We start from the raw sequence: 10,566 nt of genomic DNA on the forward strand, positions 1-10,566 counted from the left end.
TATGTAATACATGTATCACTAGCCACTTTAACTATGCCACTTTGTTTACATACTCATCTCATATGTATATCCTGCACTCAATACCATCTACTGTATCTGGTCCTATGGCTCTGTACCATCACTCATTCATATATCCTTATGTACATATTCTTTATCCTTACACTGTGTCTATAAGGTAGTAGTTTTGTAATTGTTAGCTGTATTACTTGTTGGTTATTACTGCATTGTCGGAACTAGAAGCACAAGCATTTCGCTACACTCGCATTAACATCTGCTAACCATGTGTATGTGACAAATAACATTTGATTTGATTTGACTTGATTTGAGGATGGTCCTGAGGCTGGTCCTGAGGCTGGTCCTGAGGCTGGTCCTGAGGATGGTCCTGAGGATGGTCCTGAGGCTGGTCCTGAGGCTGGTCCTGAGGCTGGTCCTGAGGATGGTCCTGAGGATGGTCCTGAGGCTGGTCCTGAGGAGGTCCTGAGGCTGGTCCTGAGGCTGGTCCTGAGGATGGTCCTGAGGCTGGTCCTGAGGCTGGTCCTGAGGATGGTCCTGAGGATGGTCCTGAGGCTGGTCCTGAGGATGGTCCTGAGGCTGGTCCTGAGGATGGTCCTGAGGCTGGTCCTGAGGCTGGTCCTGAGGCTGGTCCTGAGGCTGGTCCTGAGGCTGGTCCTGAGGCTGGTCCTGAGGCTGGTCCTGAGGCTGGTCCTGAGGCTGGTCCTGAGGCTGGTCCTGAGGATGGTCCTGAGGCTGGTCCTGAGGATGGTCCTGAGGCTGGTCCTGAGGCTGGTCCTGAGGCTGGTCCTGAGGATGGTCCTGAGGATGGTCCTGAGGAAGGTCCTGAGGATGGTCCTTCATTTCACATCTGATTAGAGGCTGCTGCCCTATGTACATATAATCACTGGCCACTTTAATAATGGAGCACTAGTCACTTTAATAGTGTTTACATATCTTGAATTACTCATCTCATATGTATACACTGTATTCTATTCTACTGTATCTTAGTCTATGCCGCTGTGAGAATATTTAGAAGATAAATACACAACGCAGAGGACGTGTCAATAGTGTAACGATCAATGGAAATAGTGTTTTTTCTGTAATAGGAAATGATTGATCAATGGGTCAGAGACATGGGAGGAATTGGTCTATGCAGTGGGCCTGAAATAGGATACTTGTTATTTGGCCATTGGTCCAGTTTTATTGCAAGGAATTCTAATTGGTCAATCACAGGCTAGGGGCAGCAGGTAGCCTAGTGGTTAGAGAGTTGGACTAGTAACCGACAGGTTGCAAGATTGAATCCCTGAGCTGACGAGGTAAAAAATCTCTCGTTCTGCCCCTGAACAAGGCAGTTAACCCACAGTTAACCCACTGTCATTGAAAATACTCATTTGTTTTTAACTGACTTGCCGAGTTAAATAAAGGTAACCTACAGAAAAAGAAAAAAGGCTAGGGCTGGGTATAAACTACATCCTGTTCCTCTGTTCACTTGGAAGAATCACAGAGAGAATGAATCACTGAGAGGGAATTGCTGAGGACAGGGAAGGAATGACCATCTACATCCATGATTTATCCTCTTTGAATCAACCTCTTTTCCTCCCCCTGATTTGCTTTGGGGTCCGTGTTATTAAAGAATAACTTCAACTGCAAACACCACTCCGACAATTCTCACCCGTATATTTATGTATTCTTAATTCCATTACTTGACTTTAGATTTGTGTGTATTGTTGTGAAATTGTTAGATACTACTTACACAAGCACTTCGCTACACCCACAGTAACACCTGCTAAACTCGTGTATGTGACCAATAAAATGTGATTTGATTTGATTGTATGGAAACTAAAGCCGGTGTAATTGGAGAGCCTCGGATGCTTGGGTGAAATTCTGATGACATTGACGCGATAACAAGTGTCACTGCCTCCACTCTCTCTCTCTCTCTCTCTCTCTCTCTCTCTCTCTCTCTCTCTCTCTCTCTCTCTCTCTCTCTCTCTCTCTCTCTCTCTCTCTCTCTCTCTCTCTCTCTCTCTCTCTCTCTCTCTCTCTCTCTCTCTCTCTCTCTCTCTCTCTCTCTCTCTCCGATAAAAACTGCTGGCACAATAAGATAAAGAGATGACATGAGAAAACTCACAAGAAGAAGAATTATGATAGACAACAACCATGTGTTTCCATGTGTTCCCACTGAAGACCACAAGGAGCTTCGGAACACCAGAATCTCGGAATCTCTGAACATGATGGACAGCTTTGGTTTCGGTGTGCCGGCCAAACCTGGAGCCACATACCATGGCTTTCACATGGAGGAGAAAAGAGAGGGTGAATCTTTGTTAGTGGGTCATGAACAGGGTCAATTTGGAGTCAGACAACCAATGTCGGGTTGAGGTCAAAGTTCAGAGGTTAAGTATCCAACAAATCCCAGTAATGCATTAGTCACATTTATGATGTGTGTTGATTTAATGAAGTGAACAGATCCTGTTGCACACAGAGAGAAGTGGGTACAATATCAGACGTCACGTTCCTCTCCCTCTCTCTCACTTTTCACCTTTATCTCTCTCTCTCCCTCTACCCTCTGCCTCTCACTATCCTTGTCTCTCTCCCTCTACCTCTGCCTCTCCTCTCCTGACTCTTCCCTCCCTGCCTCTCACTATCCTCTCCTCTCTCTTCCTCTCCCTGTTCCTCCACCTCTCCCTCTCCCTGACTCTTCCACTCCCTGTTCCACCACCTCTCCCTCTCCCTGACTCTTCCACTCCCTGTTCCTCCACCTCTCCCTCTCCCTGACTCTTCCACTCCCTGTTCCTCCACCTCTCCCTCTACCTCTGCCTCTCACTATCCTTGTCTCTCTCGCTCGCTCTCCCTCTCCCTGACTCTTCCACTCCCTGTTCCTCCACCTCTCCCTCTCCCTGACTCTTCCACTCCCTGTTCCTCCACCTCTCCCTCTCCCTGACTCTTCCACTCCCTGTTCCTCCACCTCTCCCTCTCCCTGACTCTTCCACTCCCTGTTCCTCCACCTCTCCCTCTACCTCTGCCTCTCACTATCCTTGTCTCTCTCTCTCCCTCTACCTCTGCCTCTCACTATCCTTGTCTCTCTCGCTCGCTCTCCCTCTCCCTGACTCTTCCACTCCCTGTTCCTCCACCTCTCCCTCTACCTCTGCCTCTCACTATCCTTGTCTCTCTCTCTCCCTGTCTGCCTCTCACTATCCTTGTCTCTCTCCCTCCCTCTCCCTGACTCTTCCACTCCCTGTTCCTCCACCTCTCCCTCTCCCTGCCTCTCACTTTCCTTGTCTCCCTGTTCCTCCACCTCTCCCTCTCCCTGACTCTTCCACTCCCTGTTCCTCCACCTCTCCCTCTCCCTGACTCTTCCACTCCCTGTTCCTCCACCTCTCCCTCTCCCTGACTCTTCCACTCCCTGTTCCTCCACCTCTCCCTCTCCCTGACTCTTCCACTCCCTGTTCCTCCACCTCTCCCTCTACCTCTGCCTCTCACTCCTTGTTCCTCCACCTCTCCCTCTCCCTGACTCTTCCACTCCCTGTTCCTCCTCCCTCTCCCTGCCTCTCACTATCCTGACTCTCTCCTCTACCCTGCCTCCCTCACTTCCTCCTCCCTCTCCCTCTCCCTGACTCTTCCACTCCCTGTTCCTCCACCTCTCCCTCTCCCTGACTCTTCCACTCCCTGTTCCTCCACCTCTCCCTCTCCCTGACTCTTTCACTATCCCTGTTCCTCCACCTCTCCCTCTCCCTGACTCTTCCTTTCATCCCTGTTCCTCCACCAAACCATTCCCTCAATGCAGCCCTGACTCTTGCACTCCCTGTTCCTCCACCTCTCCCTCTCCCTGACTCTTCCATGTCCCTGTGTCCTCCATGTGTGTGTGTCTCCCTCTCCCTGACTCTTCCACTCCCTGTTCCTCCACCTCTCCCTCTCCCTGACTCTTCCACTCCCTGTTCCTCCACCTCTCCCTCTCCCTGACTCTTCCACTCCCTGTTCCTCTGATCAGATATCCACAGTGTGACTTTTCCTCGTGGCTTCCTGCCTTTCATAAATGATGTTCCCCAAACCACAATCACAAAACAAACCATTCCACATCAATGCAGCTGGCCAGGGAAATGTGGATGCGTGTGTGTGTGGGTGCATGTGTGTGAGTGTGTGTGGGTATGTGTGTGAGTGTGTGTGGGTACATGTGTGTGTGTGTGTGTGGGTGCATGTGTGTGAGTGTGTGTGGGTATGTGTGTGACAACTGGGGAAAGTTCCCTGAACCAGAGGACTTTTGTGCTGCTATCTCCACATTCTGGATCCTTGCTTCCTCTCTGGTTGTATGTATAGTAGTACCTTTAATATACTCTAATCTATAGGAGTACCTTTAATATACTCTAATCTATAGGAGTACCTTTAATATACTCTAATCTATAGGAGTACCTTTAATATACTCTAATCTATACGAGTATAGTCTAATCTATAGGAGTACCTTTAATATACTCTAATCTATAGGAGTACCTTTAATATACTCTAATCTATAGGAGTACCTTTAATATATCTTTAATATACTGTAATCTATAGGAGTACCTTTAATATGCTCTCCTCTCAGTAAATGGGAGTAATGTTGCAGATGTCTGTGACGCTCCACACCACAAAGACCTGTTAACACAGCAGCACAGTGCAGGGGCCTACTCTGCTGTGCATCCCAAATGGACCCTGTTCACTAAATAGTTTCCCTATGAGCCCTGGTTAAAAGTAGTGCACTACATAAGGAATAGGGTGTCCTTTGGGATGCAAACTGTGTGGGCGCAGAACAGGGAACAGGCCCACAGAACAGGTGGAAATAAAGAGAGCAACCGGGACACTAAAGCTGATCACGTTCCAGTCGCCGGCTCTGGGGCTCTTGGTTTCTGAGGGTGAGGCGGGGAAGGGGATTGTGGCTGGGGCCGCAGCAGGTGAGTGAATAGAAAGATTAGCATCTCAGATTAAAGAGAGAGGTTTCACTTCCCACTGCTTAACACAATGACAAAGGAGCCCGGTGTGGAACAGTTTATATGGGAGCCCTGGCAGAGAGATAGACAGCAGGCCAGGCAACCCCTGTGAATTAGGTCAGGGGCCCCTCAGCTGTGTGTGTGTGTGTGTGTGTGTGTGTGTGTGTGTGTGTGTGTGTGTGTGTGTGTGTGTGTGTGTGTGTGTGTGTGTGTGTGTGTGTGTGTGTGTGTGTGTGTGTGTGTGTGTGTGTGTGTGTGTGTGTGTGTGTGTGTGTGTGGAGGACTATGCTGTGAAACCTGATCTGGCAGAGTGTCACAATGTCAGGAAGACACAAACAGGGTTGTCAATGCACACGCACAGACACACACACACACACACACACACACACACACGCACACGCACACGCACACACACACACACAGTGTATCAGTTAGACACAGGCAGGGTAGTCATGCATGGCCTTGTAGACAGATCCTTCCACACATCACCACCACCAAGAGGGGTTAAATTCCCCAAGGCACTCTGAGGTTTACATGGAAGATATGTCTACATATCTTGTCTCTGAGATGGGTCCTTTATCTGCAACAATTAGATTGTGTACATTGTCAAATAGGAGTCTATTCAGTGTCGATCTCAAATCATGAAGATAGAAGTCTTTCTATATGTAGTGAAGATAAACAGCGTCAAAACGACACCATAAACACGTGGAGGGTTTAAAACCAAAGCATTGTTTTATACCATAGACGCTTCCCCGTATGTTACCAACATGGATAATGTAATAACAATTTAAAGAGCCAAACGCCCAAATGCTATTTACGCATATAGAGGTATTCAACGTGCTTGTGTGTGTGCAGTGTACAGGGTCTTTCTGTAAAGTGAGAAGGAGATACCAGCCGTGTTTTCCAGACTGCCAAGAATGTCAGCCTTTAGAGGGATTGGTGGGGCTGCTTGTTTAAGCCAATAGGCTGAGAGTACAGCGTTAATGTCATCTCGCCGCCCGTGAGTCTCTCTGCGCTTTAACTTGCGGTGCTGTACCAACACCAGAACGCGAGCTGAGCTGTTAAATCAACGCCGCTGCTGGTCTGTGTGGTGAAACTTTCACGTCGTTTCTCTCTATATGATGTTCTGAAAAGGCGTTGTATTCTATTCATTCAAACTTCGAATAGTTCACGGTGAGACTAGAACGGAGGAACATAATACTGTAGGTGCAGCACTACTATTTAAAGTGGCGCCGATGACGCCAATCGTGAATATTGTTCTACTCAATTAACGGAATATCCTTACCCCTACCCATAACTCCGCGCAATCAGTCTTTCTGGTGAGTAGCTATCAGTTTCGGATCTGTCTGTCTGTCGGTGAGTGGAATAGCTTGCCATTTAAATCTTTACCATACTTTGCAATACTTGGAAATTGTACCGCTACTGCATGAAATTGCAATTTCAACTCCAGGTATACTGATTTTACCTTCACATTTCATGAAATATGTGTTTGAATATACAGTTGTCTTCCAGACCTGTTTAGTATAGAAATGTGGAAGTCAGATCTGGCCCACATGTAATTTCTCCCCTGACGTGAAAATTATGTTTCTGTCACTTGTGCTTCTTTTCTATGAATGGATGAAGGTCTATGAATGTGTTCTGACAATCTCTACAAGTTGTTGTTATAAACTACTGCATATGGCTTATTCCTAGTCATTTAAACATTACAGAAACTTCAACTGTGAAACTTTAAGCCAGAAAAGAGACAGTAGCTCGTTAAAACGTGCGCGTAAAGACGCACCCCATTGTGGGTGTCATTTGGTGTGCCGCGCGACTCCTAAGGTTCCAGATGTGTGGATTCAGCTGTTGCTTGTCACTCATGTGACGACACCATCTCTCTCTCTCCAGCTCTCTCTCCTTACACGCGGTTGCTTTCGTGAACATAACGAATAATATCATGCTATTTGGCGCGTGAAGCCGTCCTGCTGTTAACCATCTTGACTTTATGCAATAAATCTCTCAGCAAAACCTCTCAAAATACACTTCACCTCCTTCCAATAGACCAGAGAGGATCTATCAAAACAGCGAAGGGGTGTCTAAGGCAGTGTCGCTTGACTGACACTTCTCATCTGGCACGTTTTCGTGTTTACACCAAATGCTTCAACTGACTGACAGACTAATAGCCGAATTCGACCAAATAGTTTAGGAAACAATATAAAACTGATGTGATGTTTCACCGAGAGCAGCAGAGTGGAGGACCATTTTTAGCTACTGTAATGAAGGTAGTGGGGTCCCCTAGTGGCAGTTTAGATGTTCCTATAAGAGCATCAAGCTGTGGTGTACTACAGTAAAATAGCGTTGCATGCAATTCAGATGTATATTGTAGGCCGCTACAACATGTTCATCTCTCAGTTCATACATTCATCGTATTTTCCCAGATAACAGTTTTAGATGAGTTGTTCTCCTCTCATAATAGTTCCACACATTTGGCCTCCCGAGTGGTGCAGCAGTCTAAGGCTCTGCATCGCAGTGCTTGAGGCTTCCCTACAGACCCAGGTTTGATCCCGGGCTGTATCACAACTGGCCGTGATCAGGAGTCCCACAGGGACATCATCTGGGTTAGGGGAGGGTTTGGCCACGGGGGCTTTACAAGTAGGCCGTCGTTGTAAATAAGAATTCTTAACTGACTTGCCTAGTTAAATAAAGGTTAAATAAAAAATAAAATGAAGTGTAACAACATTTCAGCTGAAGGCCTATGTCACACTGGGTCCCAGGTATACAGCTCAGCCCCTCCTCTCACCTATTAGCCCCTCCCTCCTCCTCTCAGCCCCTCCGCTCTCCTCTCAGCCCCTCCTCTCACCTATTAGCCCCTCCCCCCTCCTCTCAGCCCCTCTCCTCTCAGCCCCTCCTCTCACCTATTAGCCCCTCCCCTCTCCTCTCAGCCCCTCTCCTCTCAGCCCCTCCTCTCACCTATTAGCCCCTCCCCTCTCCTCTCAGCCCCTCCTCTCACCTATTAGCCCCTCCCTCCTCCTCTCAGCCACTCCCCTCTCATCTCAGCCCCTCCCCTCTCCTCTCCTGGGGGGTTGTGAATAACAAACTGGTAAAGCAGACCCAGGGGGGTATCATGTGACCAACGGAGTGTCTTCACCACGGAGCCAAATGGCAGCCAGCCAACCAGTGAGGAGGGTCTGCGTCCCAAGTGGCATATAGTGAGTGCACTTCTTTTGACCGGGGTTCTGGTGCGCTATATAGATAACAGGGTGCCATTTGGGATGCAGGCAGGGGCTGAAGGAGCAGTGGGGCTGAGGGGGGGAGCTATGGACCTGAGTGTGATGCCAAGCCTCTCTCTCTTCCTCTGGTAATACATCAGCCATTAAGACCACATGGAAGGCTCTAGTGTAGCTCAGGTGATTGGAATGTTCCAGCTAGACTACATGCATGTGTGGAGCGCTGTCGCTCTCTCTTGCGCGCGCGTTCTTTCTCTCTGGCAACGACGAGGAGCATAAGCAACACTTGTGCTCTTGTCAACTAAACATTATTTATCACTGTGGCAGAGTAGCACCGTTCCCGTTTGGTACATTGTGTAAATATGATGTAATGACCATCTCACCTGCACATTTAGCTGAACTGGCATTTTGTTACTAAGTGCAATTCAAACAGGCTTTCTATACGTCCCCTTCATTGAGTTATGAGTTGTCACAAACACAGTCTGCTCTGAGAACTCCAACATCTTCCTGCAAACATGTTTTCTGTGTCAGCGGCTTATGAAGCAACACCAGACCCTTGTAATGTTTAGATTGTGTTATGGGATTAAAGCCTACAAGGCTTCAGTTCAACGTACTAAAATGTCTATGTATTTACCCTTCACAATGTGCTGCTGAACGAACCCCAGAGAGGAAATCCATCCTGGAGTTTGTTTTGATGCTCTTGGCCTTACTCCTGGAAAACCTTTTACTCAGTGACTCCCTGGTCTGGACTGCTCTGGTCCTGAGCCATGCTCTGCAGATAGAACCAGAACTCTGCTTGGGTCCCCTGTTAAAACCTCTGCTTTTACATCTAAAACTCTGTGAGGTCTTGGCAGTAGTACAGTATTAGTTTCAGAGCCCTTTGTTAATTGTTACAATATCTGTGGTATATCTCACTTAAACATAGAGGCCTAGGTATTCCTTTATAGGCCTAGGTATTCCTTTATAAATATATAGGCCAAGGTATTCCTTTATAAATATATAGGCCTAGGTATTCCTTTATAAACATATAGGCCTAGGTATTCCTTTATAAACATAGAGGCCTAGGTATTCCTTTATAAATATATAGGCCTAGGTATTCCTTTATAAATATATAGGCCTAGGTATTCCTTTATAAACATAGAGGCCTAGGTATTCCTTTATAAACATATAGGCCTAGATATTCCTTTATAAATATATAGGCCTAGGTATTCCTTTATAAACATATAGGCCTAGGTATTCCTTTATAAATATATAGGACTAGGTATTCCCTTCATCTTCTAATAAGTCTTTCCTGTTCTGGGGAGTTGTGCTGTATATCACCATGGGCTGTGTTGTGTTGTGTTGTGTTGTTGTGTTGTGTTGTGTTGTGTTGTGTTGTGTTGTGTTGTGTTGTGTTGTGTTGTGTTGTGTTGTGTTGTGTTGTGTGTGTGTGTGTGTGTGTGTGTGTGTGTGTGTGTGTGTGTGTGTGTGTGTGTGTGTGTGTGTGTGTGCAGTAATATCTCAGACCAGGTAAGGTACACAGAGCCATGTTTGTTCCTGGAGGAATGAATCTGTACGCAGGGCAATGTAAATCACTGCTAACCTCAAAACACTCCTGGCAAGTTTCTATTCCCTCAAGTTGTGTTCTCAGGCTGAGGCAGGGGAAAACATGGAATGGATGGGGGCAGGCAGGCAGACCAGCTCTGGGTTCTGGAGGTTTTGGAACAATGCTGTCACTTAGTATGTGATGAGAAGCACAGTGAGAAACGTGCACGGCTACTCACAGAGCTGAGATAAATATTGAATGGGGGTAGTACTAACAGCAGACCAGCACTGGGTTGTGGAAATGTTGGAATAACGCTGTCAGTTTGGGTTTGACAGAGGGCCAGTGAGACATGTGCACGACTAGTGAAGGAGTGTGTGTGTGTGTGTGTGTGTGTGTGTGTGTGTGTGTGTGTGTGTGTGTGTGTGTGTGTGTGTGTGTGTGTGTGTGTGTGTGTGTGTGTGTGTGTGTGTGTGTGTGTGTGTGTGTGTGTGTGTGTGTGTGTGTGTGTTCAGTACAGGACAGTGAAGTGTAGGGTTTCCTAAACACGGTCCAGGGCAATAGCACAACAAAGCTGATTTAAATAACCAACTCATCATTAATCTTTAATTATGTCAATCAGCTGTGTAGTGCTAGGGAGAAGAAAAACATGTGTAAGGTGGCTGCTCAGTGGCCTGGCCGTAACCATGGTGATGAAAGGGAACTCATCTACGAGCTGTGGCTTGTTCTAATCACCATGAACCAGGGCTCTGCTTGTCCGCGGTCACTAACCCAACCCAAGACAGCCGCATTTGCTCCCCAAGCCTCATATTATGGTCTGGCTGTGTCACAGATAGGAACAGGACTGGAGAACTAACTCCTTCAGATACATATATCATTGAAACAGTTT

At 47.1% G+C, this 10,566-nt stretch overlaps 1 protein-coding gene across 1 annotated transcript in view; it reads left to right on the plus strand.

The window, feature by feature from the left end:
• The first annotated feature begins 5,942 nt into the window (after positions 1 to 5,942).
• The window catches only part of prickle1b (prickle homolog 1b), a 65,392-nt gene continuing 60,768 nt past the window's right edge, over positions 5,943 to 10,566 (plus strand). The window contains exon 1 of the mRNA XM_052515161.1: positions 5,943 to 6,268. The gene's annotated coding sequence lies outside the window, so the exon portion shown is untranslated. The remainder of the gene's footprint in view (positions 6,269 to 10,566) is intronic.

The sequence above is a fragment of the Oncorhynchus keta genome, unplaced genomic scaffold, assembly GCF_023373465.1.
Source record: "Oncorhynchus keta strain PuntledgeMale-10-30-2019 unplaced genomic scaffold, Oket_V2 Un_scaffold_21901_pilon_pilon, whole genome shotgun sequence".
NCBI lineage: Eukaryota > Metazoa > Chordata > Actinopteri > Salmoniformes > Salmonidae > Oncorhynchus > Oncorhynchus keta.